General features: G+C 35.7%; 1 pseudogene; it reads right to left on the bottom strand.

Annotated features, from left to right (window-relative positions):
* On the bottom strand, positions 1 to 24,752 carry LOC129281412 (uncharacterized; annotated as a pseudogene).
* Between the last annotated feature and the right edge of the window lie 497 nt (positions 24,753 to 25,249).

Here is a 25,249-nt window from a genome sequence, read left to right as displayed (position 1 = left end):
TAGGATGATGACAATTCCTCCTATACCCCCAATATGGCCAAAGTTCGTTGACCCTAATGGTTGCTCTTATGTCCAAGTTTCATGAACTAGATCCATAAAGTTTTAAAGTTATGATGATAATTCCTCAAATAACCCCAACATGGCCATAGATTGACCCTAAGTGACCTTTGACCTTAATCATGTGACCTGAAACTCAAGCAGGATCTTTAGTGATACACTATTACCCTTATGTCTAAGTTTTATGAACTAGGTCTATATAATTTCAAAGTTATGACAACATTTCAAAAACTGGACCTTGGTTAAAATTTCGATATTGATTCCCCCAACATGGTATAGTTCATTGACCCTAATTGAACTTTGACCTTGGTCATGTGACCTGAAACTCAAGCAGGATGTTTCGTCATACTTGATTACCCTTGTTCAAATATCATGAACTAGGCCCATATACTTTCTAAGTTATGATGACATTTCAAAAACTTAACCTTGGTTAAGATTTCAATGTTGACGACGCCGCCGCCGTCGAAAAAGCGGCGCCTATAGTCTCACTCTGCTATGCAGGCGAGACAAAAACTTAACCTTGGGGAAATTCCATAAAATGATAAGCCTTTTTGTACATCCGACCCCCATTTTTCTAAATTCTTACTTCACTTCATAAACTGACCGAATCAAATGTTGCATAATGAGTTCCATGGTAAGGAGCTTACCTCTTGAGCACTGAGAGGGTAAACTTTCCATTGGCAGTGGAACTCAATTCATTACCTACTTCAGGTACCAACTCTCTATCAATCATTGTGCATTTATCTCTTCTAAATGTAGATACATGTGGGTGATCAAAATTATGTGAAGATAAACCCTGGAAATTATCACCATATCCCAGGGGGGCCACTTCCGTTGACGAGTGGATACCATGCGCGACCATGGGGTCTCGAAAAGCACCCTAAACAAGTATTTTCCATATTCTGAAAATGCACCCCTTAACAAGTATTGGCATCTGAAACCCTACCCTTAACAAGTATTGGTAACAAATCAACACTCTTGGCAAGTATTCCCTGAAATGAACCCCTAAACAAGTACAGCGATATGTTATGTCACGGGTCCGTCGGTCGTCGGTTTTACCTTTACACACCATTTGGTGCACGTCCCCCACCTTCCACACCTCGCGCAAATCGGACTCTAAACACGTAGTGTTGGGGCAAAGAGGACAAACTTTATAAAACATTTTAATTTTGTTTCATTATTCCCGCAAATTTGACCCTAAACACGTAACTTTCCTAGCGAAATAGATACCCTTTTTCCATTATTTTTGTGTTTTTGACACCCTTGTTACGTACGTAACATGCCCAATCTTGAATAAGACATCCTTTTTTCATGTTTTTTTGGTCGCGCATGGTATCCACTCGTCAATGTAAGTGGTCCCCCCGGGCACCATATCCAATGTGGAAACATATAGGTACATTGTAATATCGCAAAAATACATAATTCAAGTGGCTTCCATATAGACATACAGCTTTTGAGTCCTGGACAAACAAACTCATTCCAAATTGGTATGAATACAGTGTATGTTCATACAGACCTAATATGCAAAGTATTCTTCACGTTTTTCCTTCAAGTAACACTGGATATCCTATGGTAATTTGTTTGTTTTAGTGAGACTGTAGGGGAAAGAAATGACTTCTTGAAGAGAGACTTCTCCTGTGTACGGCTGACCCTTCTGTCCTTGAACTGATGTGGTAGGTGATATCCACGTGGACGTTTCTGATCCTGAGTACCAATGCAGCTTCACACTGTCTCAAGTCATTCCCAACACTTTGCTCACTCGCGGCAACTCATTACTGAACTCTTCTAAGTAGACTGCAACCATATCTCCCAGTTTTAATACTAGCTGATGAGGCCTTTTCTGCATAGTACCTAGATGGACCTGAAATATTGCAATGAGAAAAATCTAAATATTTATTACAAAGGCAATACAAGTTAACAGTGTTATAGTGCACATACACATATTATGGGGCACAAGTGATTAACTCTGAGTGTTTGGAATCCCAGCTATGGGTTAACTTTCTTCAGCAAGAAATTGAACCACATTGTGCTGCAATCAACCCAAGTGAGGAAAGCGGGTACTGGCAGGATTAATTTGGCTACTTTTACACATTTACTTACCGCTTGAATAGGTTGCTGTTCATCATTTGAGAATTCCGAAGTTGGATCAAGATGTCTTTGTGGTGTATTCTGAGACTCTTTATCCATCAATATATCCACCAGTGGCCATTTACCAGAGTCTTCTATTCCTAAAAAAAATCCCCAATAGAATGAAAAGAAGTATATACACAAGTGGTAAGATAAATCCGACCCAAATTTCAAACTATAAGTGCTTGCATAAATGATTGGAAGTTCCAACCCTTATCCCCTATTGATATTAATTATACCTTATTATAGTATAAAAATATACCAGGCTGATTTTGCCAGTACAACCGAGGATGAATAATTCCCTCTATAGTTTTCCAAATAATGGCCTGGTATATTGGTTTTATATCCTACTTTAATAAGTTAGAGCAATAGATCTTGATAATCTAGTTCTTGTACATCCTTTTTTTTTTAAATCTGAACCAAACCAGCCGCTGACTCAGTGACTGACCTGCTTTTCCTGAAGTGCTTAGCTACGTGCTCAGTGCGCGTATTAGTGCTTGCAAGTGACGTCAGTGATAACGGAATAGCACATTTTCTTCCGTGGGCTTTCATTTTCGACATCACCGCAAAATAATGAGAATATGTTTGGTCACATGATGCTATTTAAACCAATCAGCATACAGGATTTAATCTATGTAGGATATAATAATTACTATTTTCATACAACAGGACTAAGATGCAAAACAGTCATTATATCTCTGATCCTATGAACCTGTTTAGACATGTGAATAAATAAATGCTTTCATTCTTTTAATACTTTTGATTTGAAGGGTGTACGTATAAAGGAGATGCCAGTATTGAGTGACAAACTTTTTATTATTTCCACAGGAAATTCTTCTTCTTTGTAAATTTTGTCCATCAATATTTTTTAAAAAGCTTTTGCAACACCTGTCAACAAAATTAATGCGGAAAATTACTTCCTCATATACCTAGGACTATTGAAGTTTATAATGGAAGCCACATCAAATTAAAAAATTTATCGGCCATTTCAGCAACCTTGCCCTCCCTCTTACAAACAAAGCCAATACAAAGACATGAAGATGATCTACTGTACTTACCACCTTCCTCCATGCTAGCTAGCAGATTCTCCCATTCCTGTCTTTCTTCAATACTAAAGTAGGGGGCATACTTTGGCATATCCCGTTGGAGGTTGGTAAGTGTAATAGCATCATGTACTTTAGGGACAATGGATGGTTGGCCTGGAGGGTGATGTGTGATGATGTTATCCCATCCAGTTGTAGCCTGCCATGCACTGCTGTTGCTCCACTTCTTGGTGTGTAATGTTCACAGCTTTTCCATTGTGTTTTGTGATTCTAAATTGATGTGGAAAGCTGTGCAGTGACATCTTGTTCAGGCAAGGTTTGAGCCAGTCTCTCACATTGTAGACTGCGTTGAGTCTTTCCGATGTGGTATTTGGTTTTCGATAAGAGAGTGGGATATGATGAAAGTGTTGGTATGTTTTGCGGTGTTATGCATGTTGAAACCCGGGTGAATAGCTGGTCAATGTCCTCGTGTGCGTGGCCCTTCATTAAAAATCCTACCTTTACCTGCATTGAAAATGATAAGAAAAAGAATATAACAAATAAAATGATGGTAGATTATTTTAAAACACTTTCCCGGGATACACATTGTTCTGCGAAATGATAAATTAAATATCTGTTCAGAGCTTAACCCTATCCAGCCAGGGGGGGGCTGTTTTTGCCCTCTCAACATCTTTCATGATAAATCTGTAACAAGAAAATATTGTGCTGCAACGTTTCATGACTTATTTCCTTTATTAAGCCTCATGCAACTTTTAAGACCAAATTCCGATGTTACGTAAACATTAAGTGCATGTAAGAACAAAATTTGCTTAGAAATGTGATTTCATGTACAAATCAAATGCAAATTCTGCATGCAGCTAAAATTCATAAATGTATCATGATTTTTATTTTTACTGATTAAAAGCAATAGAATTCATGTTAGTTATGACTGAAAAAATTTGCCGATGATTTCCAACGAAAAACAATGAAAAACATAAGTTTTAAAAATTGCCATTTTTAAAACATTTCATAATAATCCTGTCTAGACCGCCCAGATCAAAATCTAGCAGTTTTGGGGGTATTTTTAAAGATTCACAGCCAACTTATGATTTAATGTATAAATTACGGTAACATATTCAATTGATTAAACATAAATTTGAATTAAGTTTAGTCCAATTGACAATCGAATTGTGGAGATTACGTCTTGGGTGTGTGCATGCAAATTTTTGTCGCGATCAAGCGGAATGAACATCCGAGGTTTGAAGGGGGAAAGCAAAAACAACAGGTACGTCTCCCCGGGCTATGCCATTCTAAATTAGCCCAGGCGAAATAGGGTTAAGATAATAAACATAATTAAATGGAACATTGTAAAAGAATAGCCCAATATTGAGAAAAATATTGTCCTGAAATTCATGAAACTATTTGTTTTTCTAAAATTCATGGAATAAGAATGTACACTTTTTGTGTATGGAAAATGCAAAAACTTAATCCTAAAAGGGGGGGGGGGACTTTCCCAGACAATTTTACATCATATCTGTAACATGAAAAGCTGGTGCTGACTCATTCTAAGACTTTCTTTCAAGTCTCGCAAAAACTTTTGAAACCAAATTTGCGACCCCTCAGTCAGTACACATTTGTAAAGTGTGCATCAGGCCCAAAACTGCTCCAAAACAAGATTTCCTCTACAGATCCAATGCAAATTGTGATGTAATGCCAAATTCATAAATATATCACCATTTCTACATTTACTGATTAAAATCAAGTGATAATATTTTCTTTATATTCTGAATACAGTTGCAGATGATGTCCATCGAAAATGCAAAACAAAAAGTTGAAAACACAATAAATTAAAAAACAGACATCAGAAAAAAAAAGTCAATATCAATTTTTAGCTAATTACTCTTTGCCTATTAATATACCCTTCGCTGTTTACAGTACCAATTTTCTAGCTACAACAATGACTGGAAAGAAAGGAAAGTTGCTTTCACTGTGACCGTATGACTTTTTTCCGTTTATCCTGCACAATACTAATACATAGATCACATGGTTCTCTATGCAATGTTGCTTCCAAACTGTATTTGTTTTCGAAATTAGAAACGAAGATAATCATTCTCTACTCAGGCGCGTAGCCAGGGGGGGGGGCGGTTGCCCACCCCCCCCCCCCCCGCCCCCACCCAAACGTCCCCAAAAAGAAAAAAAAAGAAAAAAAAAAGAGGAGAAAAGGAAAAGCGAATGGAGGAAAGGGAAGAAAGGTAGCTTTGTGGGTTTTTCTTTTTATTCTTTATTTTTTTCTCAAAACAGAAACTTCTTCACTCTTGCTCTAAATTTATATGAATTTTGTTTCCGCGCTGCACGCAGTTAAATTACAATATTGCAGTTCTCCTTTGTTTCCCTAACCCTTTCTCTAACCCTGTTTTTCGACCTCAGCTATGTGTTTCTTGCCAGTTAAAGTTAAATGTAAACATTAGGGCATGGAATAAGAGTAAGGTTAGACCGAAGTATATATATATTTTCAAATTGATCGCGCAACTTCTGGTTGGGTTGACTCCGGGCGGGTAAAATCTTTATATCAATTTCTGCCATCACCTCCATATATAGGCAACTTCTCCTGCTTTTCAGCTCATTACTAAACAACCAGAATTTGGGGGCAAACAGGATCCTAATTTTAAAAGAGGAAGGTATAAAATTTGTATTTAATAAAAAAAAGTACAATATTTTTTAAATCAAATTCTATTAAAATTTCCCTGCACATTCATCTCCTGTCCTGTTTTGCGCCCTCAGTTTGAAATTTTGAATGACACTTAAGTTTCTTTATCATTCAAAATTAAGCGATTCAGGATAAATCAAATAAATTATACATCATCCTTTTTTACATAATTTCATCGATTGAATTAGAGCCGATGGGGTAGAGATATCTGCATTTGATGAAACGTCCGCCCTTTGAAATTTCAGAGTTTTATTGCTCTCCTCCCGGCATATACCCTTCTTGTTTTGCGAGTTAAAGATATGCACTGCCGCTAAATTGTTTGTAATCATATCTGATCTTTCCAAGGGAAGCATTCAGTATAACTTAGGGAATACCCTTATCTCGGGACCCTTTTCTTTAGAAAAAACTTGATAAAACGCTTTAGCTTTCACGCTTCGCACTGGGTAAATATTATTGTAATTTTCTCCATTTTATCCCTTTTTGTGCGTTCACAATCGCTTTTAAAAACAAGGTTCAAAATCAAAATATAGTCAACTTAATTGGAGCTGATATAGGTACTAGAGACAAGAGAGACGGCTCCTTTTCATTTTAATTTAAGAAACACCGAAAGCTTCGCACGGGAGGGGGAAACTCCCCCTCCCTGCACCCACCCCCTAGGGAGCGAGCTTCGCGCGCTCTGTGAGTGTTGGCACGCTTCGCATGCATTTACCGCCCCCTCCAAAATGAAATCCTGGCTACGCGGTTGTCTCTACTTAGTAAAATAAAAAAGCTTCATGAAATTTCTGATAAAAATAGGAAGTAATTGCAAATTCTAGAATACATTCTGTTAGATTACATGATGGACATCCATGATTACATGTGGTGTTGAGTGTTCTTATCCCTGCAACTCTCGCGTACCACTGAAATGTGAATTTAAATTGCCTCAAGCCCTCAACATTGTATCTCTGCATATACTTTGAAAATACCACATTTAAACAAAAGAAGAGGGAAGAAAGATGGCAAGTGAATAAAGATTGATAATTGTGGAGGCTAGTCTTCCGGGCTGACATCCATGACATATAAATGATACTTTTCCTGGAAGGCTGTGATAATTAAATCTAAATACATGTACATATACACTATCAAATATTTCATTGAAACTTACTTTTGCTGGAAAAGGTGTGACTCTCTTTCTTGCAGTAAAGTTTGTCTCTCTTCTCTGCCAGTTGTCATCTCTAGGCAAGATTTCAGTTTGGTGCATATGTCGCATTTCGAAAACCGGTTCACCTGGAATGAACAAATAAAGAGAGAATTACACAATGTATATTTTCTAAATTTTTCAAGGAATAGTAGTTAACATCATCATAGTTGGGTGCTATACCATTGTAGCAGCTGCACTGCTAAAGCCAGCAAAGTATGCTATATTATTGTAGATCACCTAAAGACCTGTGTTTATGTTGGGGAATACATAGTCAAGTATATCAAATCTACTTGGTTTCAAAACAGCTTCATGAAATGTGATAGAAATAGGAAGTTATTTCAATAAAATTTTCAATAAAATGCAAAATCTCTGGTTTTATAATTAATAATAATAATAATAATAAAGGGTATTTATATTGCGCACATATCCACCTTGTTAGGTGCTCAAGGCGCTCCTATATTACCCGGCTTAGCTAGGCGTTCACAGCTTTTTAAGGAATTACTCCCTACCGGTACCCATTTACCTCACCTGGGTTGAGTGCAGCACATTGTGGATCAGTTTCTTGCTGAAGGAAATTACGCCATGGCTGGGATTCGAACCCACGACCCTCTGTTTCAAAGTCCGAAGACTAATCCACTGGGCCACAACGCTCCACATTAACCCTATGATTCAGATTTCCCCTCAACATTTTTTGTGATATATCTGCCGTGCGAAATTGTCTGACTGCGCCATTGACTAAATTTTCATTTTAAAGTCTCACACAACTTTAGAGAATAAACTTGCGACCCCTGAATACATGGTTCCAAAATTACCCAATATTTTGTTAGTGCATACAGACCCCAAACTGCACCAAAACATGAATTTTTGTTCAAATACGATGCAAATAGTGTTTTTAGCCCAAGTTCATAAATGTATTACCTTTTCTCCTTTCACTGATTAAACATAATAAATATCATGTTGTCTATGGTCAGAGTAACAATGATTTCCATCAAAAAAATCAATAAAAAACAAAAAAATCAATCAGAATTTTAGAAATAATGACATATATAAAAATAATAATTGCGATATTGAATTATTTTTAGCAAAAGGGCCTTATTTAGATAGAGGAAAGGTTTTTTCATGCATAAATTAGCATAATACATTGGCATAATTAATTAGCAATGTAATATTTTTGAAAATTGATTTTACCATTTTGTAGATTATGCCATGTGTAATGCGAGTGCAGATTTTCATTGCGATCAATGGCCAAGATCATATGGGGGGAGGGGCTGAATCAGCCCCGCCCCAGTCTTCTAAGGTATCAAAATAGCCCAGTTTTTTTATGGTTAAAGGTATAATAGTTTTGTAAATATACAGTGCAAATACTCATGAGAATCACCTACCTTTGGAATGGTAACATGAGACATTTCCTGTCTCCATTTGCGGAAGAAGTATTGCTGACTACAAACAGAACCTCCTTGCTCTTCTACTTCCTCCTTCATAATCCAATACACATTTCCACGTGTAAGGCATGATGGAAGATGGATTTTGTTGTTGGTTGGCAGTTTCTCTCCAAACTTATCGACAAATTCACTAAGCCACACCATTGACGTCATCACAGACAAAAAAGTCCTTTATGATGGTGATTTGATGGACGAGATATCACCAATCCTTCTGGAGGTTAAATGAATACCAAGGTGGTACATTTAAAGCAAAAGAAACTATAAACATGTATCTTCTACAATATTATTATCAATAGAAAAGTTTCATATTATTCCCTGAGCTTAATTTACACTGGTCACATGTACAACAATTGCTATCACTTTAAAATTGTGATCACTTTAAAATGTTATCAATTAATTCTGATTACCTTTGATCCATAAATCATATCCTGCCTCCAAATATTTGAACTTGGTAACCCTTGTACATGTACTTGGTATTTTTTTACCCTTTGAAATTCTATTTGGGTGAATTATCCACGTTCTAAATTCCAAGCCAAGCAATGGAAAGACTGAGTAAAGAGATAGGTGACAACCACATTTCTGCTGATGAAATTTTGGGTGTACTAAATTTTGATATCCAAGGTCTTGTATGTCCAATTTTAATGCTTTTAAATCCATTTTTTAGACCAGTATTCGTCGAAAAAATTTGATATTAACGCACCTTTCATTGTAAGGAGGATTTTGACTTTCTTTACTCTATCCCTACAATCAAGCTTCCTGCAGTTGTCTTATCATATCAGCACTCCTCTTCATTACATGTATCTTTCTCTCCAGCATGCACATATAACAATATGTTAAAGACTTGTTTGAGATTAAAACAAGCAGACTCCCCTTCCCCATCTCCTAAATAAGCATAGAGACCCATTTTCACATCGAATTTGTGCTTGAATAATTGTAATGTTTGGGAAAAGACATCTGTGACTATCAAGTGAACCAAAGAATTGTCCTTTATAAGCGTGCTGGGTTTAGCTCCTGCACCAATGATTATAGCAGAACCAGATCCTAAGAGACAACATGTAAAACTATAATCCCTTATAAATAAATTAAGTGAAAAAAAAGAAAGTTTTAAGTACGTATCATGATTTAATTTTACAAGAATGGTACTAGTCATGTTAAAGGATACCTCTTGAACCATTTACCTGCTAATCCTGACTCCATCTTCCATAAGCGGGTCCTAGTAATCCCAAGGATGAGTCTCCACCCATGTTTACAAATTTGTGATGTTCAATAAGGTACTGCAAAATCCATAGCCTCTGATCTGCTAGAGTATTGTTCTGAAATCTTCTGCGGGCCTTGCTTGCATCTATTCTTGATATCTTATGAAGACAATAACTTCTGCAGCATTTCATCCTCAGTATTGCCGCTAATTCCAGACAGGCTGCATTTCGCTCTGTAAAGTCATCAAAAACAAAAACATCAGGGCATGAATGTACCAGGATGTTCAGTAATACTTGATTCACCTTTTGGCCAAGTTTCATGAACTAGGTCCATATACTTTTTAAGTTATGCTGTCATTTCAAAAACTTAACCTTCGGTTAAGATTTGGTATTGACGCCGACGTCGGAAAAAGCGGCACCTATAGTCTCACTCTGCTATGCAGGTGAGACAATAATCTCTTAACCCTAATTTAACTACGTTATTTCAGACCATGAATTACTGGGGGGTCGGGTCAAATGACCCCCCCCCCCCTTCAGATCTTGGCCGCTGATTGCAAGATCACCACAGAAATTTGCATGCACCTTGAGCCATATGTAAACCACGAGACAGTTGTATAGTTAAGCTTTTTTTAAATTTTTATTTTTTTATTTTTTATTACTAGTAATTAATTGTGCAAATAAGTATGACATTTTCCGTAAATCTTTAAGGTTTTTGCCTTTTAGTTTACTCTCACTTTATGTACATGTAAATAGTGCAATATTAATTTTTGGTGAAAATATCAAATTCTTCATTTCTAACAAATATCCCCCCCCAAAAAAATGCCAAAACATAATTAAATTGTATGCCTTTTATTTTTTTATATAGTGTATGTATGTCTTTCTTTTATTCAAATCATCATTATTATTTTACATGAAATTTGTTGGAATTTGTTTCCAGGGTTGGCGATTTTTTAAGAATTTTTTTTAGATTAAAAAAATCAGATTTATTTTATTTAAATCAGATTTTTAAAATCTAAATCAGATTTATTTGATTTTTTTTTTTTTTTACAAAAATTTCTCAAACAGAGTGGAAACACCAAAAATATAACCCTTACACTGAAGTCATAATCAAAATCATACATTTTGAAACTAAAATTATCATTAAGTTCTATTCGATTTCATGATAATAAACTCCAGTCAAAATAGAATTTATATTGAGTACCGTATTGAAAGTCATGATTACGAGGCTGTTTTCTGCATCCTCTCGTATAAGGGCTTATTATATTCACTCGCGTTCGTAATCACTCGCGTCGGGTTGGTAATCACACGCGTTTTTTATTTTTGGCGATTTTTTTTTTTTCGGTGCGATTTTTTTTCTAACGGTGTCTTCAATGGGACAAACGTACTGGAAAAATAAAATAATATTGAAATTCGAGTTTCGTTTTATTTTAAGCTGGTAAGTGCCTTAAATAAAACGTTCTCGACCACTGTTTTAAGATAACAAGCAAATTTTGACTACTGTTTTAACATAATCACATTCCACATCTTAAATCTTAGAGCCATAGGCGGCGGAAGCGGGGGGGGGGGGCTCCCCCTAAAAAAAGAGAGAGGGGGGGAGAAAGGAAGGGAAAGAGGGAGAAAAGAGAAAGAAAAAAAAGACAGACAGAAAGAAAGAAGCAAGGAAAAAAGGAGAAAGAAAGGAGAAAAGGAATAAAGAAGAAAAAGGAGGAAAGGCTACTCTCGATTTAGCTTTGCCTTTGGAGGATTTTCCTGAAGTCTGTGGTATTCTTTATAAAGCATAGTGAGGTGCTACAATTTCATAATATCACTATTTATTTCTTTCTCCCTTTCTTTGTGAATTATTCTACACTAACATAAAAATCAGGGAGGAAAAAAGTGCTGAAGAAGAAAAGCAAGAAGGAAGGAGGAGGAGAAGTAGAAGAAGAAAAAAGAAGATGGAGGACATAAGGGGGTAAAAATGAAACTAAAAAGAGAAAATTGAGGGGAGGATGTAGAAGAAGAGAAAGAGAAGATAAAATAGAGGGGAAGACTGAGAAGAGAAAAGGAAGAAGTGAGAAGGGAGATGAACAATAAGGAGAAAGGGAAGAAATTGAGAAGTAGAAGAACAGGGAGAAGAATAAGATGACATAATAATGGGAATAAAAAGAAGACTGAGAAGAAAGAGAAGTAGGAGGGGGAGTAAAGTGCACTCTGGTTATAAAGAAGTCCGAGGGACCAACAAAATTGTTCCTTTATACAAATAATTGTGTGTGTGTGTGTGATATAATTTTTTTTTTTTTTTTTAGAGTGGTCACAAAATTCGAGCGGAGTTGACCTTCCTTAGAGCAACACGCTTGTGTGTTGCTGCCCTCTACGTTCGTTGATATTGACCAAAAGCTTCGGTCTTTGTGTCTATTAATTATTATGTTGGTTGTTCCGCTGAACTCCGTTGGCTCCACTCACCAAATACAGAGAAATTAAAAAAAAATTAAAAATGTTTGAAAAAAACTCCTCGAAACAGACTGCTGCCAGCTGTCTGGGGCGGATCAAGCTTGTTATCTATTCTTGGTACTTAGAACAGTAGTCGAGTACATTTTATTTTAAGGCACTTAATTGCCGGCTTAAAACGAAACTCAAATTTCCCTGCATGTCTGTCCCATTGAAGACACCGTTAAAAAAAAATCGCACCGAAATAAAAAAAATCGCCAAAAATTCAAAACGCGAGTGATTACGAACCAGAACGCGACGCGAGTGATTATAAACTGCCCGTATAAGGTATTTAGCTCCTACTGAATGGTTTGGGTCTTGATACAGCAAAGTTAGTACCGTATTCCTATTCAAACATGAAACGAGGATCAGTTTCTTTGGAAGAATTCCATGACTCAGAAACTCACATTCTCCAAAGAGAAAAATTCTCGATTTTCATGCCAAGAACAGAAAATAATGTGTTAAAGAAAACTACAATTTTTTTTATTTGTTAAACATCCTTTGTTATTTGAGCCACAATTTGAACTTTTTTACTGTTCAAAGCATTGTTTGCAAAGCTGTGACTTACTGGGAAAAAGTTGCAAGTATATTTTAATTATTTCTTTTCGTACAATCGAGGAAGTGGGAGGTTTCTAGTACAATAAACCTGAAATATTAATTTGGCAGTTCTTAGCAGTTTTGCTAGGAATAAGAACACCTGGTTCTACAGCTTTAAATACATGTAATAAAATGTTATACTAATGGGATAAAACCAGGGACTATGCAGATTTTGTGTATTATTGCACTCAATTTTCTGTGCATTATTGACCCTTTCTCAGTGTACCTGCTGAATGAGCACAATTGTACAGAAAGTATGAACAGGCCTTGGCTAAATTCAGGCCTATGATAGTATAAATTCAGTTTTTACTCTTTGAATTCCTTTTTTTAAACATATTTTTTTTGTTCTGGAGTACCATTATTGCTGTGGGTGTACAGCTGCATATAAAGTGTTAACCGATATAGGCTACATGTACATGTACATTGCAAGATCAACCTGTCTTAAACATATGATTTCAATTGTTTTGAGTAGATATGAAGGATTTTGTTTTGATGATATAACGTTGATAAAATCTTTCTGTTTTGAGTAAAAAAAAATATTACTGCCACATGTCAATCATTTGTACATGTTTCAATGTAAGTTATTTAAAATCAATGATTTTTTAAAATCATAGTGCAAGTGGAGTAGGGGGCGAGTGTTCACCACTTTATAGGCTATAATGCAATATTATCCTGATTTTTAATGACATGATTTCAATTGTTTGGAGAGTAGATATGAAGTATTTATTCATGTTTTGATGATATAAAGTTGATAAAATCTTTCAATTTTGATTAAAAATAAATTAGCCACAAATAAAAAAAATTTCTATCATTTGTACACGTTTCAATGGAAGTGATTTAAATCATGATTTAAATCAACGTGATTTAAATCAGCCAACCCTGACCCTTTCGCAATCAATAATAGCACAAAACATAAACAAAAATAAAATGTGCATACATTTATGATTTTTGGTTGAGAAACAGAGTTTGCATTGTATACAGAATCACATTTTGGAGCAATTGCAGGTCTTACATGTACATGTACATGTGCTTTAAAAATGTTGTGTTATTTCTCAACCGCATACCCAGGCATCACAAATTTGGTTTCAAAAGATGTGCAATATTTAAAAGTAAAAGTCAGGGAGCAGCGCGGAAAAAAAATATATTCGCGCAGCTGCGTAGTGAAAAAATTTGTTGGGGACCCCCTCCCAGCCTCCCCCTGTTTAATGCGAGTTAACCTGAAATGACCTTTAATTGTGATATTGTGACATGGAAATAGCTTCAAATTAATTTCCCAAATGTTGTGACAACAGACATATGAAAATGCAATGACTACCAAATCAAGATTACTCTTGTCAGTCTAATCAGTTAGATCTAGATTGACAGTTACAAATTAAGATTCCAATTGATTTATCAAACGACAAATGCTCTCATTCGTTCCTTAGCCCATAGTAGCTCATTTAATAATTAGGGTATCCACTCATGCAGTTCTAAAACCTGATCTCCCAGCGGGCCCTGCTATTATCATCATTATCTTACAAGTTACATTTGTACAGGTAAAACAAAGTGCAAAATGTAACATAAAATTATCATTATGTAAAATTTTAACTTAAAAATAGCTTACTTTTGCTGAAGTTCCTTCTACACGTACGTGATACAGCTTCAGAGCAATGAGAGGAGTCAGACTCTGTCTCTCTGTCAGCAAAATAAACCATCAGACGTTTTCTTCCTCGGGAGGGTTGATCTTGAATAGATAGAATACAAATTAAAATGACTTATTAATACTTCAGTAGATCTCAGAACTGTTGCAAGAAGTCTAACAAAATTATTGCCTAAGTTTCAGATCTACTGTATGGTTTGGTGGGCTTAATCATTCATTCAGAGATCCATGATATCAACAAGGTTTTGGTAACCAATTAACTAAGCATTCTAAAAACTTGCCTTAAACAGTTTCAGGATAGATTTCCATTTGTATTTGCACTGATCTTAACCCGCTTGCCTTCAAACCTCTCAAAGAGCATTTTTTCTACTGAACAACAAAACATTAGGTGATGCCATGGCCCTGGGAAGCAGAGGTGCTAGATTTGCCTTGGGGTGATTCATTTATTATTCTCCGTAGGCAGCACCCCTGGTATTCTGGAAGGTGCTATAAAATGGAGAAATGTAACTTAATCATACAAATAAGTGTATGAAATTAAGTAATATCCTTAAACTCTCTTTAAATTTATGTAGCTTAGTAATAATGGTAAGTAGTAGTAAATGGTAATATTTGGGGAAATATTGATTTTGACATTGCTACATACCCCACAGAAGTCACCAGAAATTGATTTTCAGTTGAATATGCCAACAGAAATAGGGGAATCTTAGCTTCATAATGATATATAATTCATGCATGAGTATTGGATGTTAACAGTGGCGTAGCTACAGGGGGGGGGGGGGCAGGGGGGGCACGTACCCCCCCCCCCCCCGGCTGCCCCCCCTGAAAAAATTGGCGGAGCAAAAAAAAAAGAGAAAGAAAAGAGAAGGGGAAAGACAGAAGGAAAAAAGAAGAGGAAAATAAGAGGAGGAAGACGAGTGAGACTTGCAAAACAAAAAATCTTTCATGTTACTAAATAAAATTTTCGCTCGCGCTTCACGCTCGAATTTCCTGTTCGATGAGATTCATATCTTGCTCAATAGGCTAATATGGAGCTTAAAATGTCAAGTTTTGAAGTCAATATACAAAACATATTTCATCTCGGACATCGAGCTTTCATTATTTTTTTTTCATTTACAAATTTAATACACTCTGTAAAATGTCCATTAATATGGTCTACATAATTATCAACATTTTAAGCTCACGCTGCGTGGTCGCATTATTTGATTGCCAAGTTCCTTGTCTTCGTGTATTCCATAAAGTTCTCAAAATATCAATTTTCAGATGTGACTGTCAAAACGTAGGCCTATTTTTTTATTTCTAGTTGTCAAGCCTTAAAAACAAAAACTTCCACGTTGTCATTACGCATGTTAGATAAACAAATCTTTCATTATAAAGTGTGATCCACATCCACTTCACAATTTTCCTACACAGTAAATAGTTTTTTAAATTGACCCTCTTCAGATCGTAATATCAAATGTTTTCAGCTCACGCTTGCATTATTGATCTTCATGATTATAAAAATGTATTCAGAATGCCAAGATTCTAGGTCTAAATCTAAAATATGCGCACGCGTGTTTATTGAGATAGCCTGCATGTTCTTTATTTAAAATATGCTTATCCAGTTTCAGATCAGAATATCAATAATTATCAATGATACCCAATTAACCATATCCTATTCATAATATACAAAATATGAATAGAGTGTCCCACTTTAAGGTCTAAAATCTTAATTTTCTTCCAAATTGTTTAGTTACATACATGTACCTATCCCATTTATGATTACAAAAAGTGCTTAGAATGTCAATTATTTAGGTCGAAATGAAGTTTTAGCTCCCGCTTCACGCTCCCATTATTGATATATGTACCGAATTCGTGGGTAGCTGTAAACAGTCCTTAACAGGTCTGTTTCCGATCATGCCAGAACATTTATTAAAAATTTCTGCTCGTGCTTCGCGTTTGCAGTAATTATCTAGTTACATACACATCTTGTTCAGGATTAAACTGTGCCCAGAATGTTCAATTTTCAGGACAAAATAAATAAAAGATAAAAAAAATCACTTGCGCTTCGTGCTCGCACTTTTTTATATAGGGCTTATGAGATTATTTCCTATTTAGGTTGTTTTATAGAAGTGACTGATCGGGGAAAATATAGGTGAAGATAATTTCGGGCTCCACCCCCAGTCGGATCTGCCCTTGTGACATAGTATATACACACACACACAGAAAACAATGTTCCCCCCCCCCCTGAAAAAGCAAGGACCCCCCCAGGAAAAAATCCTAGCTACGCCACTGGATGTTATAACCCTCATTACCAAGAGAAGAACTTTGACTCCCACAGATGTTTACTTTTGACAAAAGAGGGATTAAATTTGGCAAGTCTATTGAAGCAAGCTTACCCTCACACTATTGTACAAGGTGACAAAAAGAGGATTAGAACTCATTCAAATCAGCCTAGAGCTACTTTGACACAGTAATTAGGCACTTCCTGTCTTGATTGCAGAGAAGTATCAATGAAAGGTTTTATCAAGTTTTAAATTTACTGGAATTCAAAATTAGGAAAATACTCTTGTTTTGCATTTTAGGAAGAACAAATTCCAAAATAATTTAGAGACAAAAAATCCCAGTCTAAATACATGTAATACTTTCAGAACATCAATATGGGTTTGTTTGGTACATCCATTTTGTTAATGGGTGGTCAATGGATGGCACATGGTCATTCTTTAATACCACATACAACTTAAAGGGATGGTCCGGGCTGAAAATATTTATATCTTAATACATAGAGTAGAATTCACTGAGCAAAATGCCAAAAATTTCATCAAAATCGGATAACAAATAATAAAGTTATTTGAGTTTAAAGTTTAGTAATATTTTGTGAAAACAGTCGTCATGAATATTCATTAGCTGGGCTGATGATGTCACATCTCTACTTTCCGTTTTCTTATGTTATTACATAAAATCATATTTTTTTCATTATTTCATACTTGTGTGAATAATATGTCTCCCTTATAATGAAATAAGTTGCAGCAATAAATATCTAATGCACTAAATCAGGTTGTCAATCCAATTTTTCTAGTTATTGGAGGAAAAAAATTGAATAAACCTAATTTCATATAATAAAATACAAAAGAACAAGTAGGGATGTGAAATCATCAGCCCATCTAATTAATATTCATGATGACTGTTTTCACAAAATATTGCTAAACTTTAAAATTCAATAACTTTGTTATTTGTTATCCGATTTTGATGAAATTTTTGGCATTTTGCTCAGTGAATTCTACTCTATTTATTAAGCAATAAATACTTTCAGCCCGGACCATCCCTTTAATGAATCTGAGTTTCTGTCACATGATACACAAGACTATTCACTTTAAGAAAAAAAAGAAATATTTCCATTCCTACTTTTCATACACTAATGATGCTAGAAGTAGTAGTACATGTAGTTACATTACAAGTTATCGGGCCAAATCATAAAATAAGGTTACTTCAGCTACTGGTGGGCTTAATCATTGACTTTAAAAAGGTAAATTAATACAATACTAGCACATCAATGATGTGGAGCTCATCCGGCAACCTACAAAGAAATTGAACACAATTTTTAATTTCAGCCCAGTTGACAATGTAGTGAATTATATTGGTGACATAAATTGAGGAAACAGAATTGAAATTGATGAATAAATGAGAGCTTTTTTGTGATTTATGAAAAAAAAAAATTTCTAGTCAAAATTTCTTAATTCTGTGTAAAACATTGGTGAACCCCATGTAGCTCTCAGATGGAACAAAAAAAAATCAAAAACGGTTAACAAATAAATAAGAAGCATTTATTGTGAGTTTTCAAAAATATGCATGAAATACATGCAGCATATTTAATGAGTTTCTAATTTTGTATCCCCCACCTAGAGCTATCATATAAAGCAAACAAAATTGAAATTGGAAAATGAAGGAGAAATAAGCATTTTTTGTGATTTATTGATAAATTTCGCATATCACAAATTAGCATAATTTTCTAGTCAACATTTAAAAATTCTGTGTGGAAGTTTGGTGACCCTCATGTAGCTCCACCAGATGGAGGAAAAAAATCAAAATTGACCAACTAATAAAGCTTTATTTGTGATTATGAATACATTTTGCATAAATTAGCATAAGTAATTTTCTAGTCAAAATTATTTGTTGAAGTTTGTGAACCTCATGCAGCTCAACCAGATGGAAGAAAACAAAATCAAAATCGATCAACAAATGAAGAGGCATTTTCTGTGATTTATGAATAAATTTTGCATAAATTAGCAAACATTTCGCATAAATTAGAATAAAAGATTTTCTAGTCAAAATTTCAAAATTCTATGTAGAAGTTTGGTGAACCTCATGAAGCTATACCAGATGGAAGAAGAAAAAAAATCAAATCAGTCAACAAATAAAGAAGCATTTTATGTGAATTTGAAAAATATGCATTAAAAAATTTCGCTTGAATTAGCATAAAAAAATTTCTAGTCAAAATTTCAAAATTCTGTGTAGAAGTTTGGTGAACTTCATAAAGCTCTACCAGTTGGAAGCAAAAAATCAAAATCGGTCAATAAATAAAGAAGCATTTTTAGTGAATTTTGAAAAAAATGCACATAAATTAGCATATTTAATGAGTTTCAAAATTCTGTGTAGAAGTTTTGAATCCCCCACCTAGTGCTATCATATAAAGCAAACAGAATTGAAATCGGACTTGAAATGACAAAGCATTTTGTGGACGGACGACAGACGACGGATGCAACGCCGCGAAATAGGCTAAAAACAAGGAAAAGTAATCAATGCAATAGCAAAGTAATACATCAGAATAAATAAAAGCCAGCAATTAATTTTATTTGTCAATATTGTGGGTGGCACCTATGTTATTTTTTGCATTAAGAACTATTTCAAAGTACCTATATATATAAGAAAGAACTCTTTTGATACTTTTCTTTGAATGGTGCATTCCTTAGTGAACATTACTATTAATAATTCTATGCATGTTATCAAGCAATATACAACAAAAATTATGGAAACTTAGTAATATTAATAATGAAATTTCCAATGCAATGTTTGCAAAATCTACATTGCAAGTGTACTCAGATTGAGTGAATTCAATAAATGTCACCATAATAAGATTCACTACTTTGGGGGGGGGGGGGTCGGGGGTGGTATTCTGAGATTCATTTCATCTCAGATAAAATAAAATATTTTATCTCTGTTAAAATCAGTGAGATAAATACCCTTAACCTTATCTTAACTGGGCTATTTCAGACCAACATATACTGGGGGGGGGGTCAATTTGACCTCCCCCCTCAGATCTCGGCGGTTGATTGCGCAATTGCCGCATAAATTTGCATGTGCTTAGAGCCGGATGTAAACTACAAGACTGTATAGTGAAATTTTCCGAAATTGCTTACATTTTTTTAATTAATTAATTATGCAAATAAACGTATGAAGTTTGCCCTAATTAGGCGTTTTTGTGTATGTTCTTGCCTTTAACTCAATTTATAAAGCTAGTAGAATTCTAATTTTTTACATTTCTACCAATAATCTAAACAAAATTGAAGAAAAATTATCAATTTATTATGTATCTTATTGTTTTTTTTATTCTTATGTATTTCTTTGTTTTTTCAAACCTTTGTTTTTATTGTTTTTTTCGATGGACTTTGTCGGAAATCCTTTTGCGAACATAAATAACATAAAATAAATCTATCTTAACCAACCAAAGTAAAAATAATCATACATTTATGTATGTCAATTTGCATTGACTTTGTACACATAATCACGTTTTTGCATAAAAACACTTTTTTCATAACTTTATAAAACATGATTTGCTCAGGGCTCATGTCTTCATTGTTCCTGGTGCTTGCATTGTCTGTTTGACGAGATATAATAGATCAAATATTTTTTCGGAATACTATAGTTTTCAAGTATATTTGAGAGACATGACGTTGTCAAATCAAGTTAATATACACCAAATACATTTCCTCGCACTTCGAGCTATAATCATTTTATGTAGTGACATATGCTTCCTTTTCATGACTTCTAAAAGTGATCGGCCCATTTTAAGGTCTTAATATAAAACATTTCCTGTCCGTGCTTACGTTCGCATTAAAGGATTGGTGAGATATCTGCTCTTCATGAATTCCTAAAATCAGTCCTTAAAATGTCCCTTTTTCTGATTTGAATATAAAAAAAATTCAGCTCGCGCTTCGCACTCGCATCATTTAGTTAGTGAAATACATATGGTCTTAGTGAATTCCTACAAACAAGCCTTAGAATGCCCCTCTTCAGGTCTGAATTTCCTTTATTTTCTGTTCGCGCTCGCAATATTTGATCAGTGAGATGCATGTGATAATCATGATTGACTACAAAATGACTACAAAAAGTGCTTCATGTGTTTAGATGTAATTCTAACCAAATCAGCAAGTGCTTGGCATTCACATTAGTTGACTATGGTAAGATATGTATACTCTTAATGGATTCTTTAAAAATATTCCTAAAGATGTCCCTTTTTCTGATTTGAATATCAAAAATTTTCAGCTCGCGCTTCGCACTCGCATCATTTGATTAGTGAAATACGTATGGTCTTAGTGCATTCCTACAAACAAGCCTTGGAATGCCCCTCTTCAGGTCTGAATTTCCTAAATTTTCAGCTCGCGCTTCGCACTTGCAATAGTGAGAAGCGTATGTTAATCATGGTTATAATGACTACAAGTGCTTCCTGTGTTTAGATATAATTCTAACAAAATCAGCAAGCATTTGGCACTCGCATTAGATGAATATGGTGAGATATCTACGTAATGTACGTAATATGGTGAGACAGGTACGTAACATAACAAAAATTTGCTTATAATATCCCTTTCTACTGTAGATCTGAATATCAAAAATTTTCAGCTCGCGCTTCGCGCTCGCATCATTTCATCTGTGAGAAACATACGGCACTGTCCTTAAAATGTCTGTATTAGGTCAATATACCTGCCAACTGAGGACACGAAGCGCGCTCATTATAAAGTGACTCAAAATTTTTGCTGGTGACCCACGGTACGCAACTGTGTGGTGCTAAGGGTGTTCCTGCACCGGCAAAATTTTTATCTATAAAAAAATCAAATGCTATAAAACACTTAGTCTCAATAATAATATCAACAGTTAATACAAGCGTCAATATTTTTTCCCTTCTAAATAATACTGTACTTCTATATCCAAAATAAGAAGACCAATTCACTGGCCCAGGGAAAAAATACACGGGGGCGGCGGCCAATTCACCCGGGAAATACTTTAAGTCACCCTCATAATCACCTAAAATCATGCTTTCAGGGGTGACATAAAATCTGGAAGTCGCCCCAAAAGTTATTGCTGAGCGATGAAAACTCAGCGGCCCCCTAGTACCTAATCTGAGTTCTCCTTGTCATTCAAAAATCATCCAAACTCCACACTCCACACATGAACAAGCCTAGAGGATAGCGAGGAGCACAGTTTCAAATTCCCAAGTTGCATTTTTTTTACTGTATATAGTCAGTTTCACTATGCAATTTTGACCAATTTTTTTTAGGAAATGAAAATTATACATTTTTGGACAGGTTATTGTATAAGGAATCAGAATAGCAATGTTTCCATTTGCACCGATACCTATATGGCCGCCATCTTGGTTTTTTAGAAAATGGCCACCAAAAACTGTGTTTTCAACAATATCGCAGCTTCTAAGTAAAATAGAATCATGATTTCGGCACCGAAACCACAGTTTCTTTAATAGGTCAAGGAATCCATGGTAGGCCTATAAAAATAATCAATTTCATTCAAAAAAAAAAATTCTTTTTTTAATTTCTTGTCTTTTTCTACGTATTTCCAGACTCAAACTCCCATTAAAAGCCAAATGAAGTGTTGCAAATTAAGTGATCTGAACATACCTTCAGTAAGGGAAATGATAAACCAGTGTGTAATACTAATCATTTATCGAGTGTTAGGTCACATGATTAGGTCATAGGTCACTTAGGCCAGGGTATCAACTTGTGAATTCTAGTCTGGAAATACGTAGAAAAAGACAGAAAATATCATGAAAATTATTTTCTTTCTTGAATAAAGTTGATTATTTTTATACGAATAGATTTCTTGACCTCATAAAAGGTGAATTTGGTGTCAAAATCATGATTCTAGGTTACTCAGAAGCTGAGATATAGTTGAAAACTTTGTTTTTGGCGGCCATTTTGAAAAATCCTAGATGACGGCCATATAGGTCACAGTGCAATTGGAAATATTGTTATTCTGAATCCTTATACAATAACCTTTCCTTTAAATATATAATTTTTAATTTTTTCAAAAAAAATCCGGCGAAAGATAAAATATGAACTAATTTTTTCCCTGCTTTTCCCTGAAGCTAGTGGTGGGTACCAATGGGAGAAACTCATGTTTACAAGAGTCTTCAGGAAATTGGCAGGCTCCCAAAATGAGATATCAATTCATACACATATATTATGCAAACTATAGACTGCATGTATACGCAAATGTACTTTTTATCGATCTTCAAGACAAAGTTTTTAAAGACTCACCTGGTGAATTAAAGTTTATATCGACTTCAGAAATCTAACAATCTGACTTTCTGAAAGGGAAATCTACTTCTGTGGAGTAGCCACCTGTAGGCATGTTTAAAGAACAAAAAATAAAACAACAAATTCAATCATTTTAGATCAAACCTTTCACCCATCATTCATTTAGAGATAAGTCCAACAATAAATGTTAGCAGAATTTTAAAGAGGTGAAAAAATGGCCGATCGAAACGGGGGTAGAAGGAGAGAACTTTTCGTTTTTTTGAGGTTCCAGTCTGTGCCCAGATGTCAGGAAACTGCCACTCGTTAGACCTTCATCCATATAATCGTGGTAATTGTATACTTTCTGTTTTCACAATTCATTTGGAGAAATATTTAGACCATAAATCACCCTAGTCCGGTGAATATGGTCAAATACACGGTAAGCTTCTGGGCTCCCGCCCGCGCAGCGGGCGGGAGCTCTCTGGGTTAGGTCTAGTCATGCTACATCTACATTGTAGATCGAGACAGCTGGGTGCCGTCTGTCTCAAGGAGTTACTAAATATTTTTTTTAATTTCTCTGTAATTGGTAGGTGGATCGAGCCAACACTAAAGTCTTTGGTGGCGGAACAACCAATTTAACAGAGACCAAAGCAATTGCTCTATGCTACAATTCATACATGTACAAATTACAATGACGCATGCATGTAGCCTAGACAAGACTCGAGGATAGCCTAAAGAAGGTCTAGACTTTAGTTTAGTCTAGTATATCCCCAGTAAAATAGTACTAAATAAACTAAAAATAAAGCCTATATTAAAGGCTAAGCTAAGGCTTAGGCTAGGTTAAGTAACTTAAGTAGGCTTAGGCGAAGGCTTAGGCTTAGCCTTTAATAATAATAGGCGCGCCTTACCCCCGGGGGGGGCACTCGACCAAAAAAGTGGTGGGGGTGTGCCGCGGGCGAGACAAAAAACGGGGGCCTTGGAGCGGGCTTATTGTAAAAAGGAGGGTCCTCGGAACGAGCTTCGGAACTACAAATGTTTGTGAAAACGGGGGTCCTTGGAACGGGTCGCCAGCGTGCGAGTGCGTATGCATCCCTATGGAACGTGCATGCAGCTGGGCTACGGCATGACTGCCGGGCGCGCTAGCGCAGAGGCGATGGTTAGACAGCGAGCTGCGGCCGCTTTTCACCAAAATTGCGACCAGAACGGCGTAACGGAAAATATGCGAAGCCCTGGAGCGGATTTTTTTTTCTTCTTTTTTCTCGAGAAGAAGAAAATGCTATGCTTTGGAGCGGCTTTCTTTGTTCTTTTTCTCAATAAGACAAAAATGCTATGCCTCGGAACGGAAATTTGAGTGTAAAAATGGGGGTCCCCTCCGCGGCACATACCCACTATGCATTATATACTGAGTGCCCCCCCCGGGGCCTTACCTCTCTCTTCGCCAACGGGATCTGCTCGAACAACGTCGTTGCTTGTTGCAATCTTCAAACCCGTAGGCCTAGCTGATGTCAAATCGCCAAAACTCGACTGTGCCTGGCCTGGGAGTCGTCCCCGGCTAATTAAGCCGTACTCCGGCCCGTATTAAACTGGTGGCCTCTTCACTTGTTGCAGCATTTTCCTCTTCTGTAAAATAGAGAGCTTCGAAAAGATGTCGCGCTTCGTCGCCATCGTATATTTTTCTTCGTTTAAATTTAGTCCACATTGCAAATGTGTGCTGAATGAAAAGTACTTAGATTTACGAGTGAACAGTTTAGATTCCGGGATGCAATTATTAAGCAGCGCAGTGTGATACAATTACACACGTGCCCAGCGTCAGCTTTGTGTACAAACAAAACACACGTGCGATTGATTGCGAAATCAAGCTTCTTGCACGCGTACTATCGTGTGGCCGTGGCCGTGGGCATAGGGTATAGATAGGCTGGACAGGGGCGCCGTCGTCCAGTGTGTGTGTGTGTGTGCTGAACATATAGGTCCACTGTGTGTGTGAGGGTGCGTTTACAGTGTATTGTTTGACACTTTTGTTATGTTATGTTTCTGGTCTACCTCCATGGTATGATCATGGACCTATAATTATACATGATGTACGGTTCCGTACATGAATTTTGAATTTGAATTTATTAACAAACTTCATTCATATGGCATGAATATTTTGTTTTAAAATATATAGGCCTACAATGATAACATAAACAAAAACATTCATAACTGTACATGTATGTCGTATAAATCAGCAATACATCAATACATAGATTTCCAATTATTATAAAGATATACATCTATATATACAAAGAGAAATTTAACATAAAGAAGGTGTAGCATAA

Source organism: Lytechinus pictus, chromosome 4 (assembly GCF_037042905.1).
Source record: "Lytechinus pictus isolate F3 Inbred chromosome 4, Lp3.0, whole genome shotgun sequence".
In the NCBI taxonomy this organism is placed as follows: domain Eukaryota; kingdom Metazoa; phylum Echinodermata; class Echinoidea; order Temnopleuroida; family Toxopneustidae; genus Lytechinus; species Lytechinus pictus.
The sequence above is the reverse complement of the archived record's forward strand: the minus strand, read 5'-3'. Positions and strand labels throughout refer to the sequence as shown.